Source organism: Dendropsophus ebraccatus, chromosome 2 (genome assembly GCF_027789765.1).
Source record: "Dendropsophus ebraccatus isolate aDenEbr1 chromosome 2, aDenEbr1.pat, whole genome shotgun sequence".
NCBI classification, from domain to species: Eukaryota; Metazoa; Chordata; class Amphibia; order Anura; family Hylidae; genus Dendropsophus; species Dendropsophus ebraccatus.
In genome coordinates, this window is record NC_091455.1 from 49,927,835 (window position 1) to 49,940,834 (window position 13,000).

A 13,000-nucleotide genomic window follows, 5' to 3' on the forward strand; every position below is an offset into this window, starting at 1 on the left:
TACACTACCCAAAAGTAGCCTCTAATAGCTTTTATTTATAGGATAGCGGGAAAGCACTTTTACCTATGTGACCACTGCAGCCAGTAACTGACCTCAGTCATCTCATGTCGAGGAAAACACATAGTTACTCATTTTGGAAAATTGATACTGACTCAGAAATCCCCACAATCAAAAAGCATTGTAGGTATAGTGTCCTATATATCAGTACCTACTCCCAGCTAACATCTGGGTGCGGCATTTTTTAAGGAAATATATACCATACGTCATTCATAGTGGAAGTTTTTTTCCCCCCCGGATTGTATACTTAGGCTTCAGTCTCACGTTCCATGCATGGTCCACATACAGTGAGTCCAAGAAGTATTTGATCCCTTGCTGATTTTCTTTGTTTTCCCACTAATAAAGACATGATTATTCTATACTTTTAATGGTAGATGTATTCTTACATGGAGAGACAGAATATTAAAAAGAAAATCCAGAAAATAAATCTAAGGAATATATATTAATTGATTTGTATTTCATGGAGTGAAATAAGTATTTGATCCCTTAGTATTCATTAGCAGTTCTGGCTTTTACAGACCAGTTAGACATTCCCAATCAACTTGTTACCTGACCTGAAGCCACCTGTTCTCACTAATCACTTGTGTGAAAAACAACTGTCCACAGAATCAGACAGATCACACAGATTTCAAGTCTCCAACATGGGTAAAACCAAAGAGCTGTCACAGGACCTCAGAGTCAGAATTGTTGACCTTCACAAAGCTGGAATGGGCTACAAAAAGATTAGTAAGGTGTTGGATGTGATAGTAACAACTATTGGTGCAATTATCAGAAAGTTTAAAGAGTATAACATGACAATCAACAGACCTCGGCCCGGTGCTCCAAAGAAGATTTCGTCTTGTGGGGTGGCAATGATGCTGAGAACAGTCAGAAATCGTCCTGCAACCACTCGGCAGGAGTTAGCAAATAACCCGAAGGCAGCTGGGACCACAGTTTGCAAGGAAACAATTGGCAACACTTTGCGCAACAATGGATTCACATCCTGCAGTGCCCGAAAGGTACCCCTGCTGAAGAGAGCACATGTGGAGGCGCGCCTCAAGTATGCCAATGATCATTTGAAAGATGAACCAAGTTATTGGGAGAAGGTTTTGTGGTCAGATGAGACCAAAATTGAACTTTTTGGCCTCAACTCCACCCGCCATGTGTGGAGGAAGAAAAATGCTGCCTATGACCCCAAGAACACTGTGCCCACCGTCAAGCATGGAGGTGGAAGCATAATGTTTTGGGGGTGTTTCTCTGCCAAGGGTACAGGGCTACTTCACCGCATCACTGGGAAGATGGATGGAGCCATGTACCGCACAATCCTGAGGGACAACCTCCTCCCCTCTGCCAGGGTTCTGAAAATGGGCCGTGGTTGGGTCTTCCAACATGATAACGACCCTAAACAAACAGCAAAGGCAACAAAGGATTGGCTCAAGAAAAATCACATTAAGGTCATGGAGTGGCCCAGCCAGTCGCCAGACCTCAATCCGATCGAAAATCTATGGAGGGAGCTGAAGGTCAGAGTTGCCAAGCGACAGCCCACCAACCTTCATGATTTAGAGAGAATCTGCAAAGAAGAGTGGGCCAAAATTCCCCCTGGTGTGTATGCTAAACTTGTGGTTAACTACAACAAACGTCTCACCGCTGTGCTTGCAAACAAAGGCTTTGCCACTAAGTATTAAGTGTGTTTGGCAAGAGGGATCAAATACTTATTTTCCTCATTGAAATACAAATTAATTAAAATATATTCTTTAAAATTATATTCTGGATTTTTTTTCTTGATATTCTGTCTCTCCATGTTAGAATATATCTACCATTAAAAGTGCTGAAGGATAGTGTCTTTATTAGTGGGCAAACAAAGAAAATCAGCAAGGGATCAAATACTTCTTGGACTCACTGTATATGGACTGGACTTCGGAACTCCCAGCATCATCATTCATTGTAATGCCCGTCTATAGTCCTGTAGCACATTGTTCATATATACAGACCAGGCACGGACAATGGGAATAAGGCTTTACGTAAAATAGGGGACCTTTTTGACATATGCCTGCAGCATTCCACTACATCATGTGCCTCTATCAGGTTAGCTGGTATGCTATGTAAGGGGGGGTTCACACTGAGGAATTCTCGCTGATAAATTCTGCAGAATTCCGTCGGCTGTATGCGTTCACGGCCGCGCGCCTTTCCGCAGGTTCCATAGACACCATTCTATGGGCCGGCTGATTCCACATTCCGCCGAAAGAATTGACTTGTCAAGGGGACGTGCCCACTACGGAATCCCAGCCTTACGGCTGCATCCAACTTCTTCAGCCACCGGTAATCAAATGCTGCACGCTTGGGTTCACTCATCACTACTGAAGCTATCAATATTCATGAAAGTCCTCAGCAATGGGGTCACTGTTATGGACTCCATGATGCCACACATGCTATATTGGGGTCCATAACAGCAATGTTACTGATGAGGGGCAGTCTGGATGGGCATAGCATAGCCGTGCACTTGGGAGCTGTAGATCTGGTGATAGATTCCCTTTAAGGCCCGTTTCACAAGCACTCAATATACGAGTGTATTTTTGTGTCTGTGTTACGGCCCCAAGTCCTGCCCCCCCATGGGTTTACTCGCCAAACGGTCAGCATTAGAGTGATCTACAGGGCAGGACTGTAGACCTGTGGTTGGGCCAGAACTAGTGGGCATAATACAGATGCAAAAATCCTCTTATTTTACTATTATGTAAGATTTATTCACCGGTAGCATTTTGTTAATGAGAGAACAGACAGCTCCCAAAGGAAAAGCTTTGTTCTTCTCACCCATGGGATCAATTTCCAAGAATAACAGCAGTGCCACACCATGACTCAATGCTACATGACAGCATTTAGGCTCCGGTCACCTAAGGTAGTTGTGGTAATCCCTGACCATGCGCTGAGTATAGTAGTATATTCACACCTGGCAGACTTGTGGCAGAAATGTACAAATTGATTTTCCAGTTGCAGAAATATCTGCAAAGAAAACGGTACATGTGAATTTACCCTAAGGGAAAGACTTATGTCCTTTGCAATGACAGCAAACACTGTAAACAATCCGGGTATAATACTGTGCTCGGCACACCTACTTCCAGCAGCTGGTACATGTAATCCTTGGCCACCCTCTGCTGGTCGACAATTTATAGCAATTTATTTTTCTGTAGTTTCCACAACTTCATACTCTGAATTACTAAAAGTGTTGGTGAGTGAACTGCAGGGGATATCTGTGTCTATAATGCATTTTAGAGAGCGTCGAACTCAAGCGTGCAGCATTTGATTACCATTGGCTGAAGAAGTTGGATGCAGCCCTAAGGGCCCTATTACCCGGAGCCATAATCGGCAGAATCGCTCCGTGTAGGATCAGCCATTGAAACAATCAGCAGCTGATCGTTACTTTAGGCACAGACCTAGGATCATTTGCCGCCGACGGCTAACAATTTACATCACCTGTCCACGCTAACAATGTCCATAAAGCCCTTGTTAAACAATTATCGGGCTGTGTAATAGACCCAGTAAGCAATCGTCCATCTAGCAGATTGGCGTTGGTTTACAGTTTTGCTGTCACGATAAAGGATACAATGACAGTAGTGCAAACGACCCCAATGACTAATAATGGAGTCAGTCCACTTCCGTTTTAAAAGGAATAATGGCACAGCATGCTGTAATTTCTACCAGATCTACCAGGACGATTCACAGAACCTACGACAGTGTGAACAGAACCTAATTTGGCCAGGAGACTAAAGACGGGTAGTTAGAAAAATCATTACTAATGGTGTTTACACAGACAGATTTATCTGACAGATCTTTGAAGCCAAAGCCAGGAGCAGACTATAAACAGGGAAAGACTGGGATCCATCCTCTTTTTAAATCCATTCCTGGCTTTGGCTTCCAAAATCTGTCAGATAAATCTTTCTGTGTAAACGCACCCTAAGAAACAAACATGTCTATCAGGAACTCCTCCTCACGGGCAAGAAGCCCTATTGTATTTTGGTGGTGCGGGCAGCAATGTTTTGTGTATCGTGTTACTACAAGCAGCGTTTACCAATCACATCGCCAATAACTCATTTACCAGTCATGGTAATAATAATAATTGGTGAAAAAAATGTTGGTATTGGAACTGCTACCAAAAAGGATGGATAAGGTCGAGGTAACTAGTTGAGGTAAAGTCACATATCTTTTTTTGTAAAGGAACCACCAGGACAGAAGGCGCTTGTACAACATTGGGCTGTAAGCCAATACTGAGATGTCCAGCTACAAGTGTTGCATTGAACTCAATGCTCTTAAAGCTACTCTGTACCCACAATCTGCCCCCCCCCCCCCCCCAAACCACTTGTACCTTTGGATAGCTGCTTTTAATCCAAGATCTGTCCTGGGGTCCGTTCAGCAGGGGATGCAGTTATTGTCATAAAAACAACTTTTAATCCGGCAGCGCTGTGTCTAACGGCCGGGGCTTACATTTGTATATGCATTAGGCTGGCACCACCTCTCCGTCCTTCCTCCCCACCCTCCTCATCATTAGGAATGATCCAGGAACATTTACTGCTGTTTGAGCTTTGCACAGGTGTATTAACGATCCAGCCCATGTTCATTATGGAAGCAATCTGCCTGGAGCCTTCCTAATGATGAGGAGGGTGGGGAGGAGGGACAGAGAGGGTGTGCCAGCCTAATGCATATACAAATGTAAGCCCCGGCCGTTAGACACAGCGCTGTAGGATTAAAAGTTGTTTTTAGGATAATAACTGCATCACCTGCCGAACGGACCCCAGGACAGATCTTGGATTAAAAGCAGCTAGCTGAAGGTACAAGGGGTTTGGGGGGGTCAGATTGTGGGTACAAAGTCGCTTTAAAAGCTATCATGGTGCACAGGAAGACTGCAATAAAGGGTTATCCTTCCAGCGATAAGCCACACCTTTGTCTTGGACATAACAATAGGCGGAGATTGGTCTGGTGGCCACATGGGTAACCACAAAGAGGCCATCACAAAGCAATATGACAGACCCTACTCCTGGGATTATAGTGTGCATAATGTATAGTACTTGTTATCCTGTAGTCTTCATTCCAGGGACACTACCATCTTGTTGTTGTATTGATTCGGACATAAAACCAGTCATACGGCCATTTCTCCTTAGTGTCTTAGAAACCATGTTGCAATTCGACGCCAGGCTGTATGTTGCTTGTGCCATTATGTGCTGCCTGCATGGCCTACATGTGCCACTAAAGCCTGCGGCATCTCCAAACTTTTCTCCCATTGAGCACATCTGGAACATCATTGGTAGCAATTACAAAGAGAGCTGCCAGCAGCAGATATTGATGATTTGTGTAACCAAGTGCATTCAGCGTGGCAGAACATTCCTCCAACAACTATTAATAACCTCATTGATATCACGCCAAGTAGCGTAAGTGTGTATATTTCTGCACGTGGCGCTCATACTTCTTAAAAAGATGTTTCGAATATTTTTTTTTCCCGATCCTGTACTTTCCATACTTCTATGACTTTTACCTTCTCAGCTTTACACTAAATTGATCAGTGTGAACATATCCCGATAGAATCAACGTTTTCAGATTCTCTTGAAGTTTAAGTTTCAAATAAACACAATGGTCAAGTCATCTGCAGAATATGATAATTCGTCACTTTTCAGGTCTGATTGGTGGTGGATTGTAGGAGAATTTACTGTAAATGTCCCCATACACCTTATATCTGTGTGTTGCCCCTATCCATTGCCATGAGGTGTATGTGGCTCTCGCTACCAGATGATGTAGATAGAGATAGGGGTCGGGTGTGATCACTTTGTTCTGGGGGAGATAAGTCATAACTGAAGCTTTCTTACTGTGGCTTCACCCTCCTAACGTGATGATTTTGTGACAGTTTTATTTCAGATTTGTGGCAATTGAAAGAAAATTTCTGCTATGTGTTAACATAACCTTAGGCTTCCTATGACACTTACCACACAAACAGGCAAATAAAAAAAGTCATGGCTTGGCAAAAATGTCCATTATGAGTAAATACAGCGTCCTCAAGTCTTGTAGAGACGGTAGAGTCTCTGTGTTTGAAATAAATATAGCAAAACATAATAATCTTATTATATAAATTGTGCTTCCAATTTTACAGAGGGAAATTTCATAGTGGGCAGAATAGCGCAAAACAAAAAAAAAGGGAAGAACGTGCCAAAGCCCATAGACCACAATTTCATATCGCTAAATAACCTGGTGATGGAGGGTACATAAACACATATCTACATCATATTCTAAAGCAGTGCTTCTCAAACTGTGAGGCGGGCCTCACCACTGAGGTGCCCCCTAGTTGTTGGTGAGGCCCAGCTGGGGAGCCAGTTTTCACAAAGTAACTATGATCTGCACAGTCCTTTTGCTGTTTGCAAAAATCTCCATTTAGCAACAATATTAATTTATTTTGTACTTGCTTTATTAGTATATAGAGCTTGTGAGACACGTGAAAGGTAGCCCTAGCATTATTTTCAGCTTTTAAATAGACTACCACCACAGATAGTGAGGCCCAGGCACCCTCTTGGTCAGTCTGGTGAGGCCCAGGCATTGCCTTGGTCTGTTGGGTGAGGCTCCAGTAGAAAAAGTTTGAGAAGCACTGCTCTAGAGTACTGCAACCTATATTACATAAACACATGTCTACATTATATTCTAGAGTACTGCACCCTATATTACATAAACACATGTCTACATCATATTCTAGAGTACTGCACCCTATATTACATAAACACATGTCTACATCATATTCTAGAGTACTGCAACCTATATTACATAAACACATGTCTACATCATATATATTACATAAACACATTTCCCTATACGTCCTCAGCAGCAGCACAAATGGGGAAGATCCTATCTTCCTGCAATGGTAGGACAGATGGTACTAATAAAAGATTGATTAGGAGCCCTATAAGAAGGCCATACAGACCCCTCCTCCTTGTGTTTTTTTCTGTCCTCCTGTGGGACAGGTGGTAGGAGAGGGAAGCTGGCTCAGGCCTATGTTTGTGTCTGGCTTTCCTTTCCAAAGATTCTTCCTTTCCACATGGTCGTGTGGAGAGGGGAAATTTATAAAAATGTTGTTTTTCCTGCTCTGTTGCATCAGAGAGGAGATTATTTACTTTTTAGTAGAGTTATCACTCAGCTTCTCTGCTGTATGGAGCCGCTGTGTGAGGAAAGCCAGGAAGCTGCTGCAGTAAGTATCATGGTGCTGCCAGACCTGTGTCCTCACCTGGGCGGCTGCTGCAGTAAGTATCATGGTGCTGCCAGACCTGTGTCCTCACCTGGGCGGCTGCTAATTTTCTTGATACTTCAGCAAGGTAAGATATGCTGTTTTTTCTTTTGAGCTGGAAGCCGGGCCTGTGTGTCAGGAGGATTATTTGATATATATGTTGTATTCGGCTTTTACGCCTCAAATGTTTTGTTTCAATGTCTTTCACTTTTTTTAACATTGGTTGTGCAAGTCCTGTTAGACTGCTTCACTATATGAGTGACCTATGTAACTATAGTGTGTATACATGAACACAGCTTTAAAGCTGCTAGTTGGGTATTTAGTACACCTGCTGTCTCATTATTTTCTCCAGTACTGCTACAATGAAGCTATGAAACTGTGTGTGTTTGTGTGAACACAGCCCTAGAGCTGCTAATTGTGCACACCTATTGCCTCATTACTTTCTATAGTACTGCCATCAGATGATGCAGTGAAGCTATAAAACTGTGTGTGTGCACACAACCCTAGAGCTGCTAGTTGTGCAGTGTGCACACCTGCAGCCTAATTACTTTCTATAGTACTGCTACCAGATGATGCAGTGAAGCTGTATGTGAACACAGCCCTAGAGATGCTATTGTGTACACCTGTTGCCTCATTACTTTCCATAGTACTGCCATCGGATGATGTGGTGAGGCTATAAAACTGTGTGTTTGTGTGTGCACACAACCCTAGAGCTGCTATTTGTGCATTGTGAACACCTGCTGCCTAATTACTTTCTATAGTACTGCTACCACATGATGCAGTGAAATTGTGTGTGTGAACACAGCCTTAGGCTCTATTCATACGTCCTGTTCATGTCCTTAATTGCGGATCCGCAATAATATAGGACCAATGTATTTCAATGGACCTATACACACATCCGTGTTGTGTACTGGGCTGCAATCCGTTCCGCAAAAAAAAAAGGACAGACCCTAGTACGGACAGTAACTGACACATCCAATACAACTCTATGGGGTCTGTATTTTACTGAAGCAATACGGATGCAATACGGATGCAATACGGATGCAATACGGATGCAATACGGACTGAATTTGCGGATTGTATACTGACTGAAATTTGCGGATTGGAAAAATATACTGACGTGTGAATAGACCCTTAGAATTGTAGTTGTGTAATGTGTATACCTGCGGTCTGATTACTTTCCAGTATTTCTATCAGATGATACAATGAAGCTATAAGGGTACAAACCCACACACCGTATACACAGCAGATACGCAACAAATACGCAGCAAATACGCAGCAGATTTGTTGGTACAGATTTGATGCTGTGTTCAGTTATTTAGATATAATCTGCTGCGTTTTTGCTGCGTGTTTGCTGCGTATTTGCTGCGTATCGCAGCAGTAAATACGCTGCTTATACGGTGTGTGGGTTTATACCCTAAAACTGTGTATGAACACAGCCTTAGAGTTATTGTGTAGTGGTAGATACACCTCCTGTGTAATAACTTTCACTAATACTGCTAACAGATGACGCAGTCACCCTATGGAGCGTCTGTGTGCTACTCCAGTGCTGCCATTTAAGAATGCAGTGAAGCTACTGTGTGTGAACACGGCCTTAGAATTGTTAGTTGTATACTATACACCATACACCTGCTGTCTATTTACTTTCACTATACTGCTATCAGATGATACAGTGATCATGTGGACCTTCTGTGTGCTAACATTTAAGAATGCAGTGAAGCTACTGTGTGTGAACACTGCCTTAGAATTTAGTTGTGTACTATGTACACCTGCTGGTTAATTACCTTCGCTAATACTGCTATCAGATGATGGTTATCATGTGGACCTTCTGTGTGCTGCTATTTAAGAATGCAGTGAAGTTATGAAGCCACTATGTGTGAACATTGCCTTAGAATTGTAGTGTACTGTGTAACACCTGCTGTCTGATTTCTTTCACTATACTGCTATCAGATGATGCAGTGCCCTGTGAAGCTGCTGTGTGTGAACACAGCCTTAGAGTTGCTAGTTGTGTACTGGATAAATCTATCTGATTACTTTCCCTAATACTACTATCAGATTATATAGTGACCGTATGGAGCTATGTGTGTGAGCAGATGCTTAGAGCTGCTGGATGTGTACTGGATACACCTGCTATCTGATTACTTTCCATAATACAGCCATCAGATGATGCAGTGATTCTATGGAGTTTTTTTGCGCTGCTCCAGTGCTGCTATTTAAGAATGCAGTAAAGCTACTGTGTGTGAACATGGCCTTAGGATTGTAGACATGTACATCTGTGTACTATCTGATTAGTACTGTTATCAGATAATGCAGTGACCTATGAAGCTACATGCTTAGAGATACTGGATGTGTACTGTGTATACCTGCAGTCTAATTACTCTGTAATACTGTGTACACCTGCTGTCTAGTTACACTCTGTAATACTGATATCAGATGATGCAGTGACCCTATGGAGCTTCTGTGTACTGAAGGATGCAGTAAAGCTATGAAGCTGCTATGTGTGAACACCGCCTTAGGATTGCTGGTTGCATATTCAGTGCACCTGTGTGTCTGATTCCAGGCACTCTGCACTAGTCTGTTAGTCGGCCGGTCAGTCTGGCACAACTTCCATCCTTGGATGTAGCAGGATTCTGGTAACAGAACTTCTGGAGGCGTACAGATCCTGCAAGATTCCACTTTCAGGTGGCAGGGAATTCATTTGTAGATTGCAACTTTTTTCTCAGAGACAATGACTGCTTAAGATTTTACATCTGAATGATAATCTACAGGCTGAACTGGATGGAGTCCGAGGTCTTGGCTCCTTCAGACGCACAAAGACCTTGTTCAGATAATAATAATAATAATAATAATAATAATTAATGAATAAAATAAATGTCTACATTACTATAGCTGAGCAGTATACTTGGCTGCCCGATCCCCACGGTTTGGAGACTGGTCCTTTGTTGTAAGGGGGCAGATGTTCACTCCAATATAAAGAGAGTTGGATCTGTATTGGACATTCTCATGAAAGTTCTTTTTTTCTTATGATCAGGTCCATTATCTGCCCCAGTCTAATAAGAAGAGAAGGAACTTCTACTTTTGTTCCCCATTCCGTAGGAATTCTAGTACGGAAGGTAAAGGAAAGAATCCTGCACAAGAAGGACCAGATGTCTCGGAGGCCTTGGGGATGGGAACAAGAACTTGTGACTACGTCTTTTCTGATTTATTTCCATAATGAGAGAGGTCTGTACCAGTGTTATATGATAGGAAAGGCTACCATATTGAATTTTGATCTGTGGGTCCCTCCTAGAGCGATGTTATCTGACCGTGTATACCTGTATGCGGCCTCCTTTGAGGAAGGTGCTGTATGTAGGATCTATGATCTGTGAGTCCCTCCTAGAGGGATGTTATCTGACCGTGTATACCTGTATGCAGCCTCCTCTGAGGAAGGTGCTGTATGTGGGATCTATGATCTGTAGGTCCCTCCTAGAAGAAGGATGTTATGTGACCAGGTATACCTGCATGTACCTGTATACAGCCTTCTCTGAGGAGGCGGTTGTATGGAGGATTTATGCTCTAGTTCCCTCCTAGAAGAGGGACGTTATCTGGCCATGTATACCCACATGTACCTGTCTACAGACAAAAGCTGCATATTCCTTTACATCAAGACCCTTTGTACAAGGCAATTGGAATTCTTTTCAATTTACAGCCCTTCTGTCTGGAATCATCTTGGCTCCATCTACAGTCACCAAGGTGATGTCTATTGTACTTTGACTGTCTGAGAAAATTGAAGCTCATCATTGTTTCTGGCATGGAACAATTCCTAGGGAGGAGAATAGATCCCCAGTCTGTGACTCTCTCTTCCTCCAGAGAGATTACAGAAGTTGACACAAGGCTGGGTTCTCGGCACTCCCCAGTTGCTGTCACTTCATCTGATACCCTTGGGTCTTATGTCTACACTGGAAATAACACCCAGAGACAAGGATAGCTTTCCCTGCTCAATGGCAACAGTCTCCCAATAAAGTGGGTAGAGAAAACCATTGATGTATCAAGCACACAGTGGGGCGCTTGTATGCAGGAGCAACGAGCAAAGGAGCCTTAATCCCCATTAGAGATGTTGCTGGCATCCAACATATGAAGGGAATACTAGTCCACTCCAGCACATCAATCTATGGTAAGCTATCACTATAAGATCAAAACCGCATCTAGGATGGCGCATATCGATCTTTTTAGGGGCACTAAATCAGTAGCATTACTACTGGAGGCAGGGGCATTTTGTCTGCTGGCAATCTATGCTGCAATGTAATCCTGTCGGAAGAACGGTCTCTGGACCAGAAGCTTTCTGGTAAATCGCATGGAGAATAGACCTATTCCTATTGAAGGTTCAAATTGGAAAACCTTTTTTTTTCTCACTCCTATAAAGCCCAGAGTCTTGCAGAATCTCAGACAAGGTTGGGCCTTGGTCAGCCTCATTTGCCCCTATTGACCCAAGAGGGCATGGTTCACAATGGTGAGCCCCCTGCCTAAGAATCTTCTGGGAACTCTCCCAGTCTCCCCAGCTACTGACACAGAGTAGCAGAGATTACCCCCAGCGTCCCTGCCAGGTGTGGGCAGAGTCTAAAAATCTTGCAAGTAGCAAGTCTCGGGTTTCATGATGGCCTCTTATGGCGCTAATTCCATAGGAATACTCTGGAGGCTTCTGTATACCCTCAGTTAATAACTCAAGAGGGCAGGCTTGACTGCCGTCAACAAGGTGGGAATTGATATGCTGTCAAAGTGGTAACCACTCTTCTGCAGTCCAGAGCCACAACTGCCTACAGAACCTACCTGAAGGTAAAGAAGATGTTTGAAGCCTGGTGGGTGAGTCTCTTCCACATCTCCATTGTTACAATCCATTACTCCTGCCAACACTGGAGAGAAGGAGCTTCATCCCTTAGATGTGGGAAGGGCTTGGAGCATGTATATTGAACGGGCAAACTCCTTCAGGAAATCTAACCACTTGTTTTTATCCTTTGCAGGGAAAAACAAAGGATGCGAGTCATCCAAAGCTTCTCTGTCCAGATGGATAAGGGAAGTCATCTCCATATGCTACCAAGAAGCTGGATTACAGGTACCTGGTGCAATCAAGGCATATTCAACGAGGTCAATATCATCCACATGGGCTGAAAAAAGATCTGTACCCTTGGAACAAATATGCAGGACTGCCTCATGGTCGTCCGTCATTACCTTTGTCAAGCACTATAGACTAGATATTCACAAGTCAACCAGTTTTTGGCTCAGCCATTCTGTCTTCTGTAATGTAATGGCCCTCCCTAGTCTGTTTTCATAGCTTGCTATATCCCCATTTGTGCTGCTGCTGAGGACGTATAGGGAAAGGATAATTTTTTACTCACCGTAAATTTTCTTTCCTGTAGTCCGAAGCAGCAGCACAGACTTCCCGCCCTGATTTAAACAAACTATTTATGCAGCGTACCTTGATTGTTTTAATGCCTTATTAACTAAGATTTTATTATGAATTTTAAATTTTTTTGTCGTTAGAATTGACACAAGGAGGAGGGGTCTGTATGGCCTTCTTATAGGGCTCCTAATCAATCTTTTATTAGTACCATCTGTCCTACCATTGCAGGAAGATAGGATCTTCCCCATTTGTGCTGCTGCTTCGGACTACAGGAAAGAAAATTTACGGTGAGTAAAAAATTATCCTGTCTACATCATATTCTAGAGTACTGCACCCTA